We start from the raw sequence: 25,006 nt of genomic DNA, 5'->3' as shown, positions 1-25,006 counted from the left end.
CTTTCCTAAATTAGCCATGGATGGAGATAGGTATTTGGACTTTTGGTTTTAGTTAATTCTTCATACTGACCAATGATTAAAATGTTGATTCTGACCCAACCATAAATTCATACATTGTACCCCTGGCCTGAAAGCTACTGATGACCGCTAGGGCCGGGCAGTGAAGTTATATCTACCGTAATTAGCAAGAATTTATAACTTTTCAGACAATTACAAAAAGTGCTGCATCAGGCACCTTTTCAGACAGTAGAATTCTGCGTAAAATGTTCTGTGTTTTTTGCCTGACAACAATAAACATCACTGATTGATGTGTTGCTGTGGGTTTTTTTTATGCAGTTTTTTATGGTATGGTAGCTAGATGTGTTTTATTTCTACTAAATGTCTTGGTAGGTCAAGGTATTTAAAAAACTTTAATGTACTTTTTTAGGAGAGAGTGGTCTGAGCGAAGGCAACAGCCAAGCAGGCTGCTAGTAACTCGAGACTATTTGACTGACAGTTCTGGTTGCCTAGTGATGGACTTTAGATTCCAGTTAAGAAGCAGCATTCCTTTACAGACAAGTAAACTGTCCTTTCATATCACTAGAGACAACCTGGTCTCAGAGCATTTCGTATTATTATGTACGTCAATCCGGGATGCTCCATTTAGTATGATATGTTACGTTTCGTATATGGTATATATTCATTTGTGGACGTCCATCACCCGTTTCATATGATATCTTACAAATTACAATTCAAATGATATTTTCTGAATTCGCTAAATGTACAATATGTTATGAATTTGCAAAACGTACTGTATGATAGGAATTTCCAAAATGTATGATGTATTACCAATTCTAGCTAGGTGGCTAACTTTAGGTAGCTGGGTAACGTTAGCTAGGCTAGGGGTTAGGGGTTAAGGTTAGGAGTTAGCTTAAAGGGTTGTTAGGGGAAGGGTTAATGTTAGGATTAGGGTAAGGGTTAGCTAAAAGGGTTAAGGTTAGGTTTATGGGAAGGGTTAGCTTACATGTGGGAGGTGGTTTAAAAGTTGCTAATTAGCTAAAATGCTAAAGTTACCGGTGATGAGACTCAAACTTGCAACCTCTGGGTTGCTAGACATTTGCGTTATACGCACCACCCCGACCAACCACCCTACTTTTGTTTTTGCCTTAAGTAACCATCTGTCTTATGTAACCATACCAAATGTAACATACAGTATCATACTAATTTGAGTGTTATTATGTTACGTCTCTGAAACCAGGCTGCCAGAAAAGGTTATGTGTCGGCAGCGTTAAAAAAAAACGTATTATAAATTGGGTGGTTCAAGCCCTGAATACTGTTTGGCTGACAGCCGTGGTATATCAGACCACGTATACCACGGGTATGACAAAACATTTATTTTTACTGCTCTAATTACATTGGTAACCAGTTTATAATAGCAGTAAGGCACGGGGGGGTGTGGTATATGGCCAATATACCACGGCTAAGGGCTGTGTCCAGGCACTCCGCGAGGCGTCGTGCCTAAGAACAGCCCTTAGCCGTGGTATGTTGGCCATATACCACACCCCCTCGGGCCTTATTGCTTAAGTGTAGCCTACCCTCACAGACAGACAAACATGCCGTACCCGAGGGGCTTTCAAGGGGCCACATTCCATTATAAGTGTAATCGATACAGGCAACCGGTAGCCTACTGTAATTTTATATGAGACAGCCTGCCCCGTGCTCGCAAGACTGCAACAGACAGAAGACTGAACACATACTTGCATCATTAACGAAGAGACTGAGAAGGCAGTCCAGCACGAGAGAAAGGCAGAAGCATGCACAAGTGTGCTAATATGTTTTGGTCATCTGCATTTCGCAATGTCTTGTCTTGCATGCCTTGCAAATTCACCAAGTAGCCTAAAGTTCACCTCTTCCTCTCTGGTTTTTATTTGAATTACACAAATTCCCTATCAGCTATAAGACGGAAAATAATATGTTTTGTGATAACTGAACTGTGATTTAAATGAAGTGGGGGAGCGTTCTTAACGTTAAGGATCCCAACTTCGTGTAAACTCACAGTCCTAGTTGCCACAAGTGAAGCGTTCAGAGGTAAACATATGACACAGTGGTCATCCAGGTGATGTGAAATTCAGTAACTTTGGGTTGGATCAGAAATTTCCACTACAAATAAGGATATGAGATAAAAACGGAAAACAAAGACAAAGGATCCTGGAACATATCCCTGTATGCCGTCCAGACAAGGTGGTGATGGATTTGGCACTTTGTTCTCTTCTGTAAATGTGTGTGCGCGCGTGCATGTGCATGTGCTGCAGGCTACGTTGGAGCCCCACATTTTTCAACTGTTCCCCCCCCACCAACCGAAAGACAGGGGCAGCATATTGTGCACCTTTCCATTATAGACACATGCTTACAATTACCCAGGGCGGAGTGCACGCCATATGTCATGGCCATGTGGAAAAATGTACAGACCACCCCTCTGAATCATAGAGAAATTCCACTCCACTAAAATGTATGTACACACACCTACTCCTTTCCACAAGCATACACCAGTGTTTCCCCTTGGATTATTTTAGACTCCGAATGACTATGAGAAGATCACTTCTGATGACTTTTTTTGAAAAGACTAATGAAAATGTAATTATGTTGACACCATCTTAAATATAAGTAATGTGTGCCACTGCACTGTAGGGAGATGATGAGTAGCAAGCGGTGGCTGTGAGCTCTTGGCACTCATTCCTGCCACTGCTCGCTCTGTTTGCTAAAAATATACAGTACCAGTCAAAAGTTGGACACACCTACTCATTCAAGAGTTTTTCTTTATTTTGACTATTTTCTACATTGTAGAATAATAGTGAAGACATCAAAACTATGAAATAACACATATGGAATCATGTAGTAACCAAAAAACAAATCAAAATATATTTTATAATTTGAGATTCTTCAAAGTAGCCACACTTTGCCTTGATGACAGCTTTGCACACTCTTCGTATTCTCTCATCCATTTGCAATTATGTTAGCACAGCTGAAAACAGTTGTTCTGATTAAAGAAGAAATTAAACTGGCCTTCTTTAGACTAGTTGAGTATCTGGAGCATCAGCATTTGTGGATTTGATTACAGGCTCAAAATGGCCAGAAACAAAACACTTTCTTCTGAAACTCGTCAGTCTATTCTTGTTCTGAAAAATGAAGAAACTGAAGATCTCATACAACGCTGTGTACTACTCCTTTCACAGAACAGCACAAACTGGCCCTAACCAGAATAGAAAGAGGAGTGGGAGGCCCCGGTGCACAACTGAGCAAGAGGACAAGTACATTAAAGTACATTAGAGTGTTTGAGAAACAGACGCCTCACAAGTCCTCAACTGGCAGCTTCATTAAATAGCATCCGCAAAACACCAGTATCAACGTCAATAGCGAAGAGGCGACTCCGGGATGCTGGCCTTCTAAATCATAGCTCTATGTGACTAAACATGCCAAATGGCATAAAGATGCATTGTCTTACGTTAGTTAGCATGTCGATTCAGCCTGCACTGATCTGTCTTGTAGCTCGAAAAGGGTAAATGGATAGCTCGAAAGTAGTTTGGTTACAACTATCTGTCCAACGTTTCAAAAATATTACCTAGGTGACATCGCCTAATGAACCCCATTTCATCCTTAAAACAGGCTTAATTAATCAAAGCACATTTTATTTGTCACATGCAATAGTCTGGGTAGCCATTTGATTAGCTTTTCATTAGTCTTATGGCTTGAGGGTAGAAGCTGTTTAGAAGCCTCTTGGACTTGGTGCTCCGGGACCGCTTGCCGTGCGGTAGCAGAGAGAACAGTCACTAGGGTGGCTGGAGTCTTTGACAATTTTTAGGGCCTTCCTCTGACACCGCTTGGTATAGAGGTCCTGGATAGCAGGAAGCTTGGCCCCGGAGATGTACTGGGCCGTACGCACTACCCTATGTAGTGCCTTGAGGTCGGAGGCCGAGCAGTTGCCATACCAGGCAGTGATGAATGGGGGTGTGCTCAGTCCTCCTTTTCCTGTTGTCCATAATCATCTCCTTTGTCTTGATCACGTTGAGGGAGAGGTTGTTGTCCTTGCACCACATGGTCAGGTCTCTGACCTCCTCCCTATAGGCTGTCTCATCGTTGTCGGTGATCAGGCCTACCACTGTTGTGTCATCGGCAAACTTAATTATGGTGTTGGAATCGTGCTTGGCCGTGCAGCCATGAGTGAACAGGGAGTACAGGAGGGGACTGAGCACGCACCCCTGAGGGGCCCCCGTGTTGAGGCTCAGCATGCGGATGTGTTGTGACCTACCCTTACCACCTGGGGGCGGCCCGTCAGGAAGTCCAGGATCCAGTTGCAGAGGGAGGTGTTTAGTCCCAGGGTCCTTAGCTTTTGGATGAGCTTTGAGGGCACTATGGTGTTGAACGCAGAGCTTTAGTCAATGAATAGGGATCTCACATAGGTGTTCCTTTAGTCCAGGTGGGAAAGGGCAGTGTGGAGTGCAATAGAGATTGCATAATCTGTGAATCTGTTGGTGCGGTATGCAAATTGGAGTGGGTCTAGGGTTTCTGGGATAATGGTGTTGATGTGAGCCATGACCAGCCTTTCAAAGCCTTTCATGGCTACAGACATAAATGCTACGGGTCAGTAGTCATTTAGGCAGGTTACCTTAGTGTTCTTTGGCACAGGGACTATGGTGGTCTGCTTGAAACATGTTGGTATTACAGACTCGGACAGGTTGAAAATGTCAGTGAAGACACTTGCCAGTTGGTCAGCGCATGCTCGGAGTACACATCCTAGTAATCCGTCTGGCCCAGTAGCCTTGTGAATGTTGACCTGTTTAAAGGTCTTACTCACATCGGCTGCGGAGAGCGTGATCACACAGTCATCCGGAACAGCTGATGCTCTCATGCATGTTTCAGTGTTACTTGCCTCGAAGCGAGCATAGAAGTTATTTAGCTCGCCTGGTAGGCTCGTGTCACTGGGCAGCTCTCGGCTGTGCTTCCCTTTGTAGTCTGTAATAGTTTACAAGCCCTGCCACATGCGACGAGCGTCGGAACCGGTGTTGTACGATTCGATTTTAGTCCTGTATTGATGCTTTGCCTGTTTGATGGTTCGTCGGAGGGCATAGCGGGATTTCTTGTAAGCTTCCGGGTAAGCGTGCCGCTCCTTGAAAGCGGCAGCTCTACCTTTTAGCTCAGTGTGAATGTTGCCTGTAATCCACGGCTTCTGGTTGGGGTATGTACATACAGTCACTGTGGAGATGACGTCCTCGATGCAGTTATTGATAAAGCCAGTGACTGATGTGGTGTACTCCTCAATGCCATCGGAGGAATCCCGGAACATATTCCAGTCTGTGCTAGAAAAACAGTCCTGTAGTTAAGCATCTGCTTCATCTGACCACTTTACAATACATCTGTAAATAATTTTGACGTGTTTTGGTTAGGGAAGTCTTAGTCGCACCATTTCACATCTAGCTAAGAAGTTGTGTTCTTCAATGAGCAGTATTTCTGAAGTTTGACAATGTGCACAAAAGCTAGCATACATTTGTCCAACATTAGCTTGCTACTGAGCCAGTCACTGAAACGATGCTGTTAACCGGGAACCGGCTACCTACTTAAAAGCCAGCTAGCAAGCTACTGTAGTTGTGCTGCTAACATTATTATCAGTTTTCATGCAGCCTCCAGAGTCAGCTGCATTGCTCAGCTGACACAATAATGGTCACTTAAACAGTATAAGTAGCAAGCTAAGCAGCAAGCTAAAGCAGCAGGTAGAGGTAGCTAACTAACTAACATTAGCTATGTCAGTAAACGAGCTACAATAGTAAGCTAAAAAGCTGATGAAGTGGTGACCGACGTCCTTGCACAGAATCTTTGCAGGAGATGTACACCGCTTTGTTTGTTTTTTCTCAAACGATTAAATCACTGTTACAACATTTGTAATAATTTAACTAGTTATTCTGCCTATTTCATGGAGAGTCATGTGAGAGCGCAGTGATATCGTAAATTAGGAACCATTTTCATTTTTGAATGTCGGACGCTTGTGAATCCTAACATTTTGAGTTCCACAGGGGAGAAGCTATACGGACACGCTGTGTGCCCAAATTGATGACATACACTATATATACAAAAGTATGTGGACACCCCTTCAAATTAGTGTATTTCGCTATTTCAGCCACACCCGTTGCTGACAGGTGTATAAAATCAAGCACACAGCCATGAAATCTCCGTAGACAAATGGCCTTACTGAAGAGCTCAGTGACATTCAACATGGTACCGTCATAGGATGCCACCTTTCCAACAAGTCAGTTTGTCAAATTTCTGCCCTGCTAGAGCTGCCTCGGTCAACTATAAGTGCTGTTATTGTGAAGTGGAAACATCTAGGAGCAAGAACGGCTCAGCCGCGAAGTGGTAGGCCACACAAGCTCACAGAACGGGACCGCAGAGTGCTGAAGTGCGTAGAACATATAAATTGTCTGTCCTCGGTTGCAACACTCACTACCGAGTTCCAAACTGCCTCTGGAAGCAACGTCAGTACAATAACTGTTCGTCGGGAGCTTCATGAAATGGGTTTCAATGGCCGAGCAGCCTAAGATCGCCATGCGCAATGCCAAGTGTTGACTGAAGTGGTGTAAAGTTCGTCGCCATTGGACTCTGAAGCAGTGGAAACGTGTTCTCTGGAGTGATCAATCACGCTTCACCATCTGGCAGTCTGATGGACTAATCTGGGTTTGGCAGATGCCAGGAGATCACTGCCTGCCCGAATGCATAGTACAAACTGTAAAGTTTGGTGGAGGAGGAATAATGCTTTGGGGCTGTTTTTTATGGTTCAGGCTAGGCCCCTTAGTTCCAGTGAAGGGAAATCTTAATGCTACAGCATACAATGACATTCTAGACGATTCTGTGCTTTCAACTTGGGGAAAACGTTTGGGAAAAGCCCTTTCCTGTTTCAGCATTACAATGCCCCCGTGCACAAAGCGAGATGCATACAGAAATGGTTTGTCGAGATCGATGTGGAAGAACTTGACTGGCATGAACAGAGCCCTGACCACAACCCCATCGAACACCTTTGGGATGAACTGGAACACTGACTACGAGCCAGGCCTAGTCGCCCATCATCAGTGCCCGACCTCACTGATGCTCTTGTAGCTGAATGGAAGGAAGTCCCCGTAGCAATGTTCCAACATCTAGTGAAAAGCCTTCCCAGAAGAGTGGAGTCTGTTATAGCAGTAAAGGAGGGGACAAACTCCATATTAATGCCCATGATTTTGGAATAAGATGTTCAACAAGCAAGTGTCCACATACTTTTGGTCATGTAGCCTATGTCACGCAGCGAGAGTCGAATGGAGACAAACGAATTCAGTTCAGTCAATCGTCCTGATGAGCCCTTCAAGGCTAGTTAGTAGGCTATGCGTGTGGCTAGAAACTTCAACGAGAACTTGAAACTTGTCTGACAAAGTTTGGACTACGGAAAATGTTCTGAGTTATTCCGTTTATTTAACCTTAATTTAACTAGGCAAGTTTTACAAGTTTTAACTAGCGCCATGCTGCTGTTGTGCCAGCACAATCTAGCTAGCTGGGAAGGGCTCATCAGGACTGAATGAAACAAATATTCTTCTTCTTCACCTAGCTCAATGGTCTCCACTCGACATATGTCATCAATTTAGGTACCAGGAGTGACTCCATCTGACGTTAGACAATGATAAGATGAATACACTGTATGAATTGAAAAACAGAACCGTAGTCAGCTGCCAACGTGGCTTTTTATGGTCTAAAATATATGGACGAGAATAAGACCTAAATTCAGAACTTTTGAAAACAGGCACCCCAACAGAATTCCATATTTAACATTTGATGCCTCCAGAAATGCCTTCCAAGTTGTTATCTGGAACACATTTGTTGTGTTAACGCACACAATCATCAAAACACACACATGTGCGGGAAAAGGGAAATGCACGGATGCAGATACAAACCTGCCTTTAATTCATATCAGACTAGTGTCAATCAAACAATTACAGTTGAAGCCTGCACCAGTCTTCTGTAGTCATATTGTTGACAGGGTTTGGATTAATAGAGCAGCTTGAGACATGACTTAACAACTCTGGCTCACCAGGAGAAAGCCAAGACCGTGTCAAAGAACATTGTTGAAAGATAGTAACTTATCCTAACATCAATAGCAAAAAGTTCAAACTTTTTTCCCATAATAAATTTTAAAAAACATAAATCTAATCTAAATAACCTTTAGTTTGTAAGACCTCAGGCTGCTGGGCTCAGTTCCATAAGAATGAATATAGACATATGGACCCTTGGGCAGGCTGAATCATATCACGACTTGAAAGACGGGGTTGAGGCACTGCTATTACTGGAGTTTCAGTCAACTCAGAAATGAAAGGTGCACTGTATGTTATCTTGCTAGCCCCCAGCAGGTTAGCCTCCTTGCCTCAGGTGTTCTAGCAGGAATATGACATTTTGATTTGTGAAGCTGAACACAACATCTTCCCCACGGTGTGCTCACTTGGACAAAGGCAAATCCATTTGGAAAACAAGCGCCATTGAGGATATATTTTTCTTGTTACTCTCATCCCTATTCCCGAGAATCGAAGTTATCCATAAATAGAGAGATCCATATACACTGAGTATACCAAACACTAGGAACACCTTCCTGATATTGAGTTGCAGCCCTCCTCTTCTTTTGCCCTCAGAACATACTCAATTTGTCGGGGCATGGACTCTACAAGGCGTCGAAGGCGTTCCACAGGGATGCTGGCCCATGTTGACGCCAATGATCCCACGCTTGTGTCAAGTTGCCTGGATGTCCTTTGGGTGGTGGACCATTCTTGATTCACACGGGAAACTATTGAGCATGAAAAACCCAGCAATGTTGCAGTTCTTCACACAAACCGGTGCTCCTGGCACCTGTCTTGCCCATTTCCCCTCTAAATGGCACACATACACAATCCGATTGTCTCAAGGCTTAAAAGTCCTTCTTTAACCTGTCTCCTCCCATTCATCTACACTGATTGAAGTAGACTTAACAAGTGACATCAATTAGGGATCATAGCCATTTAACATCCAAAAAGAAAAGCGAGAGATTGAGAGAAAACAAAAATGGCTTCATGAAAGGGATGTTAAAGTTGCTCTATTTATCAATTACACTTGCAAATAACCCAAAAGGTCAACGATATATCTACAGTAGTAAACTGTATAGGCTGTACATTTTTTGGAATGCTGTTGGAAGCTATAAAGTTTCTTATGTACAGCGACTGGCCATCCTGGCCAACTTCAGTGTATACAAACAGCAGTGTCTTTCTGCTTAAGGATTGGTGTTTGTTGTTGGAGGTTGAAAACAAAGCGTAAACAAGAGCCTGTACTTACTTTCTTGTCAATAGGGGGGCGCTGTTTTCACTTTGGAAAAAATCGTGCCCAATTTAAACGGCCTCGTACTCTATTCTAGATCATACAATATGCATATTATTATTACTATTGGATAGAAAACACTCTCAAGTTTCTAAAACGGTTTGAAATATATCTGTGAGTAAAACAGAATTCCTTTGGCAGAAAACTTCCAGACAGGAAGTGAGCCCTGCAAAATGACCTCCAGCAGGCCACAAATGTGCATGTGTCTGCTCAAACGGTCAGAAACAGACTCCATGAGGGTGGTATGAGGGCCTGACGTCCACAGGTGGGGGTTGTGCTTACAGCCCAACACCGTGCAGGACGTTTGGCATTTGCCAGAGAACACCAAGATTGGCAAATTCGCCACTGGCGCCCTGTGCTCTTCACAGATGAAAGCAGGTTCATACTGAGCACATGTGACAGACGTGACAGAGTCTGGAGACGCCGTGGAGAACGTTCTGCTGCCTGCAACATCCTCCAGCATGACCGGTTTGGCGGTGGGTCAGTCATGGTGTGGGGTGGCATTTCTTTGTGGGGCCGCACAGCCTTCCATGTGCTCGCCAGAGGTAGCCTGACTGCCATTAGGTACCGAGATGAGATCCTCAGACCCCTTGTGAGACCATATGCTGACACATGCACATTTGTGGCCTGCTGGAGGTCATTTTGCAGGGCTCTGGCAGTGCTCCTCCTTGCACAAAGGCGGAGGTAGCGGTCCTGCTCCTGGGTTGTTGCCCTCCTACGGCCTCCTCCACGTCTCCTGATGTACTGGCCTGTCTCCTGGTAGCGCCTCCATGCTCTGGACACTACGCTGACAGACAAAGCAAACCTTCTTGCCACAGCTCGCATTGATGTGCCATCCTGGATGAGCTGCACTACCTGAGCCACTTGTGTGGGTTGTAGACTCCGTCTCATGCTACCACTAGAGTGAGAGCACCGCCAGCATTCAAAAGTGACCAAAACATCAGCCAGGAAGCATAGGAACTGAGAAGTGGTCTGTGGTCACCACCTGCAGAACCACTCCTTTATTGGGGGTGTCTTGCTAATTGCCTATAATTTCCAACTTTTGTCTATTCTATTTGCACAACAGCATGTGAAATTTATTGTCAATCAGTGTTGCTTCCGAAGTGGACAGTTTGATTTCACAGAAGTGTGATTGACTTGGAGTTACATTGTGTTGTTTAAGTGTTCCCTTTATTTTTTTGAGCAGTGTATTTATCGATATACATGCACTTCATACGCCTTCCACTAGATGTCAACAGGCAGTGGAAGGTGGAATGGGGTGTCTAGCTTGATCTGAGGTCGAATGAGAGCTTTTGGAGTGGCAGGTCAGGAATTTCCTTTGTCTACCAAGGCGCGAGGCGGAGCTCGACATTAGCTTCTGAAAAGCTTTCGGTTTAAACAGCGAATATCTCCGGCTGATTTTATTTGATACATGTGATAATAACATCGTAAAGTAGGTTTTTTCAACCGAGTTTTATCAGTTTATTCAACGTTTATTGGGACTTTTGGAGTTTTCCATTCTTTGCGTCAAGAGAGGGTGGGAACGTTATCAACTTTGGCTAGCATTGTGGCGTGAATTCGACAGAAGAAAAGGACATTCTAAAACCAAACAACAATTTATTCTGGACCAAGGACTCCTTGTACAAGATTCTGATGGAAGCTCAGCAAAAGTAAGAACAATTTATGATGTTATTTCGTATTTCTGTGGAAAATGTTGATTCCCATTCTCCGCCGTTTTGGTGAGCGCTGTCTCGTAATAAGGCAAGCTGTATGTTATGGTAAAGTTATTTTTTTTAAATCTAACACGGCGGTTGCATTAAGAACCAGTGTATCTTTCATTTGCCATACAACAAGTATTTTTATGTAAAGTTTATGATGAGTTCTTTGGTCAGATTAGGTGAGTGTCCAAAATAGCTCCGGACATTCTGGGGAAATGTTGCTACATATTCACAATGTATAACCACGGTTTGCAGCTCTAAATATGCACATTTTCGAACAAAACATAAGTGCATTGTATAACCTGATGTTATAAGACTGTCATCTGATGAAGTTGTTCAAGGTTAGTGATTAATCTTATATCTTTTGCTGGTTTTTGCGACAGCTACCTTTTGCGGTGAATAAATGCATTTGTGTGTTTGGCTATTGTGGTAAGCTAATATAATTCTATATTGTGTTTTCGCTGTAAAACACTTAAAAAAATCGGAAATATTGGCTGGATTCACAAGATATTTATCTTTCATTTGCTGTACACCATGTATTTTTCATAAATGTTTTATGATGAGTATTTATGTATTTCACGTTGCGCTCTGTAATTATTCTGGCTGCTTCGGTGCTATTTGTGATGGTAGCTTCAATGTAAAACTATGATTTTATACCTCAAATATGCACATTTTTCGAAACAAAACATAATTGTATTGTATAACATGTTATAAGACTGTCATTTGATGAAGTTGTTTCTTGGTTAGTGACTACTTATATCTCTATTTGGTCGGTTTTGTGATAGCTACCTATGCGGTAGAAACATGGTGAAAATATGCGGTTGAGTCTTTGGCTATTGTGGTTAGCTAATATAAATACATATTGTGTTTTCGCTGTAAAACATTTTAAAAATCGGAAATGATGGCTGGATTCACAAGATGTTTATCTTTCATTTGCTGTATTGGGCTTGTGATTTCATGAAAATTACATTATATGATATCCCTGTCCCGTAAGGCTAGGCTATGCTAGTCAGCTTTTTTGATGAGGATGCTCCCGGATCCGGGATGGGTATCACTGAAAGGTTATTAACGTCGCTGCAACAGATATTTCTTGTTTTGAAAAAATGATACGGTGTGAAAGTATTAGGCAGAGCTCGAATTACAGGGGGCAATCAAACAAGCTAAGCGTCAGTATAGAGACAAAGTAGAGTCGCAATTCAACGGCTCAGACACAAGAGGTATTTGGCAGGGTCTACAGTCAATCACGGATTACAAAAAGAAAACCAGCCCCGTCGCGGACCAGGATGTCTTGCTCCCAGACAGACTAAACAACTTCTTTGCCTGCTTTGAGGACAATACAGTGCCACTGACACGGCCCGCTACCAAAACCTGCGGACTCTCCTTCACTGCAGCCGACGTGAGTAAAACATTTAAACGTGTTAACCCTCGCAAGGCTGCAGGCCCAGACGGCATCCCCAGCCGCGTCCTCAGAGCATGCGCAGACCAGCTGGCTGGTGTGTTTACGGACATATTCAATCAATCCTTATACCAGTCTGCTGTCCCCACATGCTTCAAGAGGGCCACCATTGTTCCTGTTCCCAAGAAACTAAGGTAACTGAGCTAAACGACTACCGCCCCGTAGCACTCACTTCCGTCATCATGAAGTGCTTTGAGAGACTAGTCAAGGACCATATCACCTCCACCCTACTGGACACCCTAGACCCACTCCAATTTGCTTACCGCCCCAATAGGTCCACAGACGACGCAATCGCAACCACACTGCACACTGCCCTAACCCATCTGGACAAGAGGAATAACTATGTGAGAATGATGTTCATCGACTACAGCTCAGCATTTAACACCATAGTACCCTCCAAACTCGTCATCAAGCTTGAGACCCTGGGTCTCGACCCCGCCCTGTGCAACTGGGTACTAGACTTCCTGACGGGCCACCCTCAGGTGGTGAGGGTAGGTAACAACATCTCCACTCCGCTGATCCTCAACACTGGGGCCCCACAAGGGTGCGTTCTGAGCCCTCTCCTGTACTCCCTGTTCACCCACGACTGCGTGGCCACGCACGCCTCCAACTCAATTATCAGATTTGCAGACGACACTACAGTGGTAGGCTTGATTACCAACAACGACGAAACGGCCTACAGGGAGGAGGTGAGGGCCCTCGGAGTTTGGTGTCAGGAAAATAACCTCACACTCAACGTCAACAAAACAAAGGAGATGATCGTGGACTTCAGGAAACAGCAGAGGGAGCACCCCCCTATCCACATCGACGGAACAGTAGTGGAGAGGGTAATACATTTTAAGTTCCTAGGCGTACACATCACGGACAAACTGAATTGGTCCACCCACACAGACAGCGTGGTGAAGAAGGCACAGCAGGGGCCTCTTCAACCACAGTTTACAATTGGCGCATTCATCCCCCTCCTCTCCCCTGTAACTATTCCCCAGGTCGTTGCTGCAAATGAGAACGTGTTCTCAGTCAACTTACCTGGTAAAATAACGGTAAAAAAAAAGAAATAAAAAGAAAAGGAGGCTGAAGAAATTCGGCTTGTCACCAAAAGCACTCACAAACTTTTACAGATGCACAATCGAAAGCATCCTGTCGGGCTGTATCACCGCCTGGTACGGCAACTGCTCCGCCCACAACTGTCAGGCTCTCCAGAGGGTAGTGAGGTCTGCACAACGTATCACCGGGGGCAAACTACCTGCCCTCCAGGACACCTACACCACCCGATGTCACAGGAAGGCCATAAAGATCATCAAGGACCACAACCACCCGAGCCACTGCCTGTTGACTCCGCTATCATCCAGAAGGCGAGGTCAGTACAGGTGCATCAAAGCAGGGACCGAGAGACTGAAAAACAGCTTCTATCTCAAGGCCATCAGACTGTTAAACAGCCACCACTAACATTGAGTGGCTGCTGCCAACATACTGACTCAACTCCAGCCACTTTATTAGCAATGTAAAGATTGATGAAACAAATGTATCACTAGCCACTTTAAACAATGCCACTTCATATAATGTTTACATACTCTACATTACTCATCTCATATGTATATACTGTACTCTATACCATCTACTGCATCTGCCATCTTGATGTAATACATGTATCACTAGCCACTTTAAACAATGCCACTTTTTTATGTTTACATACCCTACATTACTCATCTCATATGTATACACTGTACTCGATACCACCTACTGCATCTTGCCTATGCTGTTCTGTACCATCACTCATTCATATATTTTTATGTACATATTCTTCATTCCTTTACACTTGTGTGTATAAGGTAGTTGTTGTGAAATTGTTAGGTTAGATTACTTGTTGGTTATTACTGCATTGTCGGAACTAGAAGTACAAGCATTTTGCTACACTCGCATTAACATCTGTCAACCATGTGTATGTGACAAATAACATTTGATTTGATTTGGGGGGGTTACGGACCCCCCTGAATGAGAGATGAGTCCCCCTAAATGCAACAAAGTTTGGGGGAGGGGGGGGGGGGACTCTAAATAATGCTAATTGAACTATTACCCTATTTGCTTAAAATGCAGTTTAAAAAATAAAAGATTATTCCAAATTAAACAAAATACCCTCACATCAGTTTCACGATTGACATTTTTCTTCTTCATGTGGCTGCACATCCTGGGACAGTCCGGTATTTCAGGACCTTTTCAGGTGTCCAAACTTTTCCTTCTACAAAAAAGGTCCTTTTGCCAGCAAGACGCCTCAATTAATTCAGGCTACAAAAAGTGCAATCGCCGAATGTCATTACACTTTTTGGTGTTTTGTAACAGATGTCTTCTTGGATGCTGGAATTATTTTGGAGTGGACGAACAAATGCAGATACCCTATGTTTTGCAGTGATTGTTTGACAATAACATGAAAACATGCCTTAGTCATGCCACATTTTTTACTGTTAAATGACATGTCTTTACAAAAAAAAAAAATTGCACCTGCATAGAAGGTCACGTGAAAAAAATACGAGACCTCCGGAATGTCACAGTATAATTTGGCTCCGGTATTAGGCTTTTATGATATTTCAGGTATTTCTAAGCCGGTGGCTATTCTTAAAAAAACATGAGGAAATCAAAATTATCGCTATGAATTGTTACATAGAGCACCTTTAAGACAACGATCCTGCGAGGCAGAATGAAGGACAGGAGGAATAGGCCTAAATTCCAGAGGAATTTCTGAGGAGAGAGACATGAACTTGACGACCAGACTTGTCACCTTGACCATGGCTACCGGTTCTGCCTAAAGGCTCCCCAGAGCACACCCAACATGCTTCTTCATTTCTTCAACTACATTCATTTCCCTGAGTGTCTAACTGTCTATGTAGTGGTTTACTGCAGCTTCAAATCTGCAGACACTTCATCCCCCTAACAACCAATTAGAGCGATTCAAACCCGATCTGGACTGGTGAAATATTGAGCGCTCCGCTTGCCTAGAAGGTTTCAGCGAAATGTCTGGGCCAGCTGATTAGCTTGTTTACAAAGGCATTGTTCTCAAGTTCATCACCTCACTACTCAATCTCTGTGCAGTAAAAACGTTACAGTTTCTTATGTTACTATTCTATTGTAAAGCACTCAGATTATCCTTTAACTCGATCAGACGTTGTCCTTCAAGGTGATTTGCAAAATAACTCAAAATAAAAGGTGTATTTAAGCAACAGTGTAGATTTCAGTGCAGCAATTTAAACAGTAAATAAATGCGTTCAAGGAATTCAAATGGTAACTACTTGGAAACAAACAGGTCATTTGTGGATTGTGATCTGCAGAGGAATAGTTGTCTGAAGCTGACAAAGCCTTATGACAGACCATTTCGTTCAAGACCAGCAAGTACAGTAAATATATACTGAACAAAAATATAAATGCAATACGCAACAATTTCAACGGTTTCTACTGAGTTACAGTTCATATAAGGAAACCAGTCAATTGAAATAAATTAATTAGCCCTAATCTATGGATTTCACATGACTGGGGCAGGGGCACAGCCATGGGATGGGTGGGCCTGGGAGGGCATAGGCCCACTCACTGGGAAGCCAGGCCCAGCCAATCCGGATTAGTTTTTCCCCACAAAAGGGCTTTATTACAGACAGAAATACTCCTCAGTTTCATTAGCTGCCCGGGTGGCTGGTCTCAGATGATCCCAGAGGTAAACAAGCCGGATGTGGAGGTCCTGGGCTAGCGTGGTTACACGTGGTCTGCGGTTGTAAGGCCGGTTGGACGTACTGATAAATTCTCTGAAATTTCGTTGGAGGCGGCTTATGGTAAAGAAATTAACATTAAATTATCTGGCAACAGCTCTGGTGGACATTCCTGCAGTCATCATGCCAATTGCACGCTCCCTCAAAACTTGAAACATCTGTGGCATTGTGTTGTGTGACATAACTGCACATTATAGAGTGACCTTTTATTGTCCCCAGCACAAGGTGCACCTGTGTAATTATCGTGCTGTTTAATCAGCTTCCTGTCAAGTGGATGGCTTGTCTTGGCAAGGGAGAAATACTCAATAACAGGGCTGTAAACACATTTGTGCACAATATTTGAGAGACATAAGCTTTTTTTTTTAAGTATGTAACATTTCTGGGATGTTTTATTTCAGCTCATGAAACATGGTACCAACACTTTAGATGTTGCGTTTATATTTTTGTTCAGTATATTTTTGCATTGCATGCAATAGTGTTGTTAGCGGTCATGGAAAAATCTTGGGGAAGTGAGGACTTGGCTGGGAGGTAGGAGCATATTAGTTTTGAGTTTGACATGCCAAATTGACCTCACTGAGGCATGCCCCGAAGCAAAGGCAATACATTTGTCAGATTGCGGCAAGGAGAGAGAGTTGGACAACATCAGCATAATATTGACGAGAGAAGCTGCAATAACAAATCACACAGCCTAGGGATCCATTTGCAATAACAAAAAGAGGGGGGCAAGCACAGAACCCTGAGGTACACAAAGTTGTTTTTAACTGTTACTGAGTGTTCCAGTGCTACTGTTTAGTATTAGTGTCAGTATAGTATAGTATTAGTGCTACAGCTGGTGGTAAAAGGGACTAGGATCAGGGGGAGTGGATGAATTGAGAGACTGGTTGCAGATAAGTGGTGACCAATGGTAGTGGGACCACGTAAGCCTATCACTTTTCTCTCTGTATTTTTCATCCTCTCCCTTTCTATCCAGGTACAGTTACTCACCTACCCTTTGAGGAATGAGAGCAAATACGAGCAAATAGAAGCTAGATGCACTTGCATGCCCTGCGTGTGTGAAACCTGAGTGTGTGATTAGCCACTGTGGAAAGGAAGGGCAAACAGGGGGACCTCAGGGCTAGGGAGTGCAGGTGCGTTAAAAAGATGAGGACACTGATGCCTGAGTCAACACCTTAACGTTGTGTAACCCTCTGTGTTCAGGTGCAGGAGAAACCGCAAAGGAGGTTCTCTCAGGACTGGAATATGAAGGTGTCTGTCAAAGAGTTGGTAATAACTTTTCAGTACATATTGCCCCGAGACCCCGGTTAACTCGTACCATGGTAGGTGTGATAAAAAAAAATATGGGAAAAACCTTTATCTGGATAAAGTCTCTAGTGTTGTGTTAATCCTGTGGGATGAGTTATGAAAGAGGCACCTCAGACAAAATATACAGATGGGGCCCTTAGGTACACAGGTGTGATACAAAGTGTGGGGAGAATGATATCTGACTAAATGTCCTGAGTACACCCCTATGATGTGTGTTTGTATGTTGCAGTGGGAGAGGGGAAGGTAGACATGCCAGTCTCAGCCTTAGGTGTGTGCACAGAGATATGGGCAGTGAGGCTTGGATTGCCACTAGGGACTGTACCCAATTGGTGACACGACATCATAACGAACCAAACCATACCATAGGGTGTGGACAGATGGGTGAGGACAGAATGGGTATCTACAAGGACACGAGACCCCTTTTTGGTGCATAAGCAAAATGCTGTGCCAGTGGCAAGTGTGACAACACAACAGGCAAGACAGATGACAACACACATCATCACGATCATGATAATCATCAGAGACCAAAGTCGCCTGAATCAAGAGTCAAGGACTTTGTTCCTTCCCATACAGGCAAAAAAAGAAAGAGTGACGACATCACAAGGGAAAGAAAGAGAGTGTGAGAGAAACAGAGAAAGGAAGGAGGATAATGAGAGGGAGGGCAAGGGAGGGCAGAGGAGAGAAATGGAATGTGTCAGCATGGTAAAGGAGGAAGAGAATCCAGGGCTGTGTCCTCGACCTCACTACGATGCTCTGAGCAGCTAGCAGGGCAATGGATAACCACACACACACACACACACAGGCTTCCATGCATACATACACACATTCAGGGAGGAGAGATTGTCACAATGCACTGAGGATTCAAAGGAGACAGGTCCGTTTGGCTCCAGAAAAACCCACAAATGTCTGTGAGAGATTTGAGAAATGTTTGTTTTACTCATACCCTTTCGTCTACCACACTGCTGAATAGGCTAGTGGCCAATACTCAACAAGGTATTTCATTTTTTAGATAACCTACCAGATGTATAACAAAGCACAACCATGTTTTTCCATATCTCTAAGGTCTCCCATATGAAATGGGTGGTTGTCTCAAAATATTTTACTGCAAAAGTGGTTAAATTGATATTGTGACACCCTTGTAACTCAAAAAGTGCAGAATAATTCCTGGCTGGAAGGGAGTGGTCCACCTAAGCTCATGTAACCCAAAATTGCAAGCTCTGATATTGCATAAATGTGGAATACAAGTAGTCTGTCTTCTTCCCTACTGTACATACACAAAAACACATTATCTTAATGCATCTTGGAAATATAGAACTGTAAACACACAGAGGCAATAGTCGGAAATATCAACAATGAATTTTTATGATGAATGTAAACTTCACTTTTTGGTTGCTGTTCAATAGGCAACTTTACAAGTCAAATTTCCTCAGTGCTGTATGGTCTGCCTGACAAAAATGAATAGTTACACATGTTTTTTTAATGTTGTGACTCATACACTGGAAACTGTCATTTTTTCTAGTCAAAGGTTCCACTGCGGATTTTATATATTTAGCCCCTAGTCTTGCAATTATGTTAGAGGGCCCGCCCAGATTTGACTCCAAATCCAATATGGCTGCCACATTACCATTAAATGGTGGTTTAATCACTGGTTTAATCACTTGTATATGTACACGTTTTAAATGAGAGACCCCACTGGGCACACCACGTCATAATTGGGTCATATTTTGTTGAGACATGAATCAATGAGATTACAACCTATATTATTAACACACACAAAAAGACAGCCAAAAGTTAGTTGAATTTACAATGTGTTATCACTATGCTTTGAACCATCTAGAAGCACAACCTAATTCCAACGGAAAAACAATGTCTGATTTTTGGTTTAGTTGTCACCTAAATGACAATCACTGCACTTTCAACCATTTAAGCCAGTGACTCAGATGGAACTTTCCAAGCAGATACATCTCCTTTAAAATCTGATATTTGGTTGAATTTTGTAATACAGTAAAAATAACCTAAAGTTAGGACTATCTTACAAACTAATGTAACATTCAATCTTAACACATCCGTGGCCACATTTTGAGGTTACTGTAACTATAAATGCCTTCTTATGCAATCATATAAGGCGTGCATGTTCAAGATAGCATGCATAGGTCATCGCACGACCGTGGAGGTCTTCACAATTACTGTAATGATCTGCGCAGAATCTCAAACGGCATTGATCACTTGCACCATGTTCTTTTAATGTCATCTTAACTGCAATCCAGGTATTTTAGTTCCACTAATTAGATGAAGCACAGCGATAACACAAAATATCTGTATTCCCTTTTGAACTTTAGTGTGCTTTTAAACCCATTCTTTAACTTTTATTTTTGGTTCGAGTTGGAGATGTGAATCCAATATATCATTTGTTAATTTGTTGACAATTTATTGTATTTCAAACGTGATATTGAAGAGTGGTTGTCAACGCAACCAAATATCAACATTTGAAGGAGATGTATCTTATGCTTGGATAGTTCCATCTATGCCACTGAGTCTGGCTTTAATTCCAGTTTGTCTACAAATGAATCATGTATATGTTGGATTCACGTCTCCATCTCAACCAAAAATCTAAATTAGAGAATAGGACTAAATTAAATCAAACTTTCAATTCACTAGTCAGTGGCACAGATGGAACTATCCAACCAGAGGACATATCTCCTTCAAATGTTGATATTTGGTTGTGTTTACAACCAAACACAATTCAATATCACTAAATATCATTACATTTGAAATCAACCGGAGCTTGAAATCCTAGGTGTATTGTATTGTCTATTATTTGTTGAATTCTGTCTTGAATTCTGTCTTGAATTTATTCAACTGTCACGCCCTGGCCATAGAGAGGCTTTTTTTCTCTATTTTGGTTAGGCCAGGGTGTGACTAGGGTGGGCATTCTAGTTTCTTTATTTTTATGTTTTCTATTTCTTTGTGTTTGGCCGGGTGTGGTTCTCAATCAGAGGCATAGAACATAGAATACAAATCATCACTGGGAAGTCAACTTCCCACAAACACAGTGTTATGGGGTGATACGCACGGTGTCTCGAGTGAGCATTCACAGGCCGGTGTGCTCTGTGCCAGCGTCCCGCATTTGCCGGGTGGAAGTGGGCATCCAGCCAGAATGGGTAGTGCCAGCTCTGCGCTCGAGACCTCCAGTGCGCCTCCACGGCCCAGTGTATCCGGTGCCTCTGCCTAGGACAGGGCCTCCTGTATGTCTCTCCAGCCTGGTGAGTCCTGTGCCTGCGCCTAGAACTAATCCTCCCGAGTCATGTGGCAGCTCAACGTACCAGACTGCCCATACGTCTCCTCCCTCCAGTGATGATCCATGGCACGAAGCCTCAGGTGATGATCCATGGCAAGAAGCCTCCAGTGATGATCCATGGCACGAAGCCTCCAGTGAGGAGTCATGGCACGAAGCCTCCAACGAAGGCCTCCAGTCCAGAGCCTCCAGCGACGGTCTCCAGTCCGGGACCTCCAGCGACATTATCCAGTCCGGGGCCCGCAACGAGGGTGCCCAATCCGGGGCCCGCTACGAGGGTCCCCGCACCAGAGGTGCCATCAAGTGGGGTGAGCCAGTGGTGGAGCGGGATCTGCGTCCCGCACCTGAGCCGCCACCGCGGACAGACGCCCACCCAGACCCTCCCCTATAGGTTCAGGTTTTGCGGTCGGTGTCCGCACCTTTGGGGGCAGTACTGTCACACCCTGACCTTAGAGATTCTTTTTATGTCTCTATCATGGTTTGGTCAGGGCGTGAGTTGGGGTTGGGTATTCTATGTTCTATGTTTTGTAGTTCTATGTTTTGGCCGGGTAGGGTTCTCAATCAGGGACAGCTGTCTATCGTTGTCTCTGATTGAGAACCATACTTAGGCTGCCCTTTTCCCCACCTGTTTGTGGGAAGTTAACTTTGTTTGATGGCACTTAGCCTTAAGCTTCACGGTTTGTTTTGTAGTGTTTATTGTTTTGTTAGGTGTCATTTTTATAAATAAAAGAAAATGTACGCTCACCACGCTGCACCTTGGTCCTCATCTTTCAACATCCGTGACACATTACATGCTGCGCCTGCGTCAGAATGTTGCTAACTTTGGTTGACGCTGGACAGTATTTACAGTGAGTTTTTCAAACCGTGGTAATCAAATATGGCTTTAATGACAATTAAAATTTGAAACGGTAATACTAATCGTCGGGAATTTTACAGTGGTTTATCGTGAAACCGGTAACCGTTTCATCCCTAATTACAATAGTTATATCTTGTTCGTTTTTAGTCCTGGCCTTCCTCTATTTCTGAAGGTTCTATTTGCCATATATTTGTAACTGTGTTATTTCACAAAAGTTCTGAACCTATGTACATTTTACAGACCCGGTATGTTTTACATTTGTTATCTTGTTATTAGTCCCACCCTTCAGCTCCATTCAACCACTCCCATCTATCTCTTAACACCATCCATATTGGATTTCTATTTGCCATATATTTTTTAACTGGGCTGTGATGCTTCACAAAAGTTCTGAACCTTTCTATTCTCATAGTTTCTACAGATTGTAAATTAAAGTTAACATTTTTGCTCAAATAATTATTATATTATTGACCGATTTGACTATGACTTTTCAAATCACCCAGTATTGCTATCTGCAGCGTTAGCTCTAGATAAATGTTGCAATTCTTCAGCCATTCCTGGACCTGTGACCAAAAACGAGCTACATGTGTAATACCTTTGGATGGTGAAACAGTGAGGAGGTATCCTCTCACAATGTTGAATGTTTAGGTCTTCATACCCACCATTCATTCACTGAACATGTTTAACAAAGTGTTGAATCTTCTCTCATGTATGTAGTGATGAGTACCCAATACTGCCTATAAATATGCCTAGGCTCTGAGTGAACTCTCAAATCAACTATAAATGAGTTATCAACATTTATAACTGCTAAAATTACACCTTATTTTAAAGTGACAATCCACTGACCATTCACAAATAAGTTATCAAAATGTATAACTTCTAAAAAAAATAGAGCTTACAATATAGTGGAAACCTTCAAACATGTATTATTTAGTTGCAAACAATTATAACAGCATATAATCTCCTCAAACATGCAATACATAGTAAGAACAAAATGTAATTTAATAGAACGATACATTGGGGAAACAATTTTCATTGAAGTGACTTAAATCTGTAGCCTATCATTGGTATAGTAAGTAGACTAGCGAATTCAGATAAACAGGGGATGTATTTTTCTCCCCTTTTTAACATTACAAGTCAGAATAGAAATTGATAACAGATTAACTATTTAACATACAACATAGGGTCTCATGGTTCCCTTCTGTGTCTTCATCAGTTTCTTTCTTGTTAAGCATTTTCCCATACTAGAGTCTGAGACCTTATGGGATTCTGTGGTAGAGAAGAGGATTTTATGACAATTTAGCATAGGCACTAGCTACACATAACTCCACTATCATCATTATCATGATTTATACTATTTAGGCTTAGCTAGTTATGTTATCCACTGCTAGCTAATAATAATAATAATAGCTAGTGTTTAGCATGCTAGAGACCACAGATTAAAGGGGTTAGCTAGTTATCACATGTTTTGCTAATACACTAGCTATTTAGCTAGCTAGATAGATAGTAAGTTAGTCTTAAAATTGGAACCCCTAGCGTGCTGACAAAGGATGCTAGCTAGCTAATGTACCAGCTACCTAGCTAGAGACAGTATATGTTCAAAGGTTAGATAACTAGCTAGCTAAACAAACTGCATGGAAATGCTGTAATGTCAATGTTAGCTAGCTGGCAGCTAACGTTTGCTAGCTAGCTAAGCTAACTAGCTAGCAAACGTGATCTACTTAGCTAGCTAACTATATCATGCCAAAGATTATCTCATGCTAAATCATCTAGCAGAATTCCTATATTCAAAATTACATTTCAGGTTTTACCTAATGCTAGCTAGCTAACATTTCCTAGCTAGCTAGGACAAAGGTGCTAGAAAACATTAGCTAGCTGAGCAGCGTGCTAAATCATCCAGCAGAACTTCTGTATCTAAAAGTGAAACAATTTGCAAAGAGAATTTACCCTCTCTCCTCTGTAAACATTTTTATCTTGTGAACATCAAAGGTCTGGCGATTTCTCAGAAACCAGCGAACCACACCAGAAATATGGCTTGAGATCGTCAGGTGAGGCCTTCATTCCTGGAATAAATAGGTAAGTGTACCAATGCATCATCAGTGTTTCAAATGTAGGGCAAGACACATCATGGGTGTTGACCATTGGTCTGAAAACCAACAATTCCGGTTCCTGGGACAGAGCAACAATGCACCACACCTAAAAGTGAGAAAATAAGTATTGTTTAACTGTGCGACCATTGAAAATAAGGTTGCATGATGATACATAAGGGTTCAATATTATAAGCATTTGTAGGTGCATTTATAAATGGTTAATAGCTGGAGGTAAATAGTGGCTCACTATTTGGCAAACACTGACTGGCTATCACATTATTTTGGCCAATTTGTTATAACCCATTTATTAATGTTTTTTAATGCATTTCCAAATTATTAAATAACCGTTAATAACATAATTACAAATGGAACCTTATTGTAAAGTGTTCTTCCTCTCTACATTGTTTGGGAAGGGCCCATAAGTAAGCATTTCACTGTTAGTCTACACCTCCTATTTACGAAGCATGTAACAAATAACATTTGATTTGACAGTCAGACACACACACTTCAATAACACAACACAGTCATACATATGCTCTGTCATTGTCTCACACAATGTGCTCCTCCCAATAAGTTTATCCTTGTTGCCTTTCAATCAAATGTATTTATAAAGCCCTTCTTACATCAGCTGATGTCACAAAGTGCTGTACAGAAACCCAGCCTAAAACCCCAAACAGCAAGCAATGCATGTGTAGAAGCACGGTGGCTAGGAAAAACTCCCTAGAAAGGCAGGAACCTATAGGAAGAAACCTAGAGAGGAACCAGGCTATGAGGGGTGGCCAGTCCTCTTCTGGCTGTGCCAGGTGGAGATTATAACAGAACATGGCCAAGATGTTAAAATGTTCATAGATGACCAGCAGGGTCAAATATTAACAATCACAGTAGTTGTCGAGGGTGCAAGAGGTCAGCACCTCAGGAGTAAATGTCAGTTGGCTTTTCATAGCCGATCATTCAGAGTATCTCTACCGCTCCTGCTGTCTCTAGAGAGTTGAAAACAGCAGGTCTTTAATAGTATGACCCTCCTGCTAATGTTTAAACACACACTACAAGTAATCAAACGGAAAAGCAATGATAACCAAGGAATGCTTAACCGTAATTGCTATTGTTACAAAATGTCCACAGGGGAGCGCAGTATAAGGAATCAGAATAACACACACACAAAACACACACCTAT

General features: G+C 42.6%; 1 protein-coding gene across 1 annotated transcript in view; it reads right to left on the bottom strand.

Annotated features, from left to right (window-relative positions):
- LOC129855372 (gap junction gamma-1 protein-like) overlaps positions 1 to 25,006 on the bottom strand; it is a 50,898-nt gene that overhangs the window by 4,304 nt on the left and 21,588 nt on the right. The window lies entirely within an intron of this gene.

The sequence above is a fragment of the Salvelinus fontinalis genome, chromosome 1, assembly GCF_029448725.1.
Source record: "Salvelinus fontinalis isolate EN_2023a chromosome 1, ASM2944872v1, whole genome shotgun sequence".
Taxonomy (NCBI): domain Eukaryota; kingdom Metazoa; phylum Chordata; class Actinopteri; order Salmoniformes; family Salmonidae; genus Salvelinus; species Salvelinus fontinalis.
Note: the sequence above shows the minus strand (reverse complement) of the source record. Positions and strands in the feature narration are given on the sequence as shown.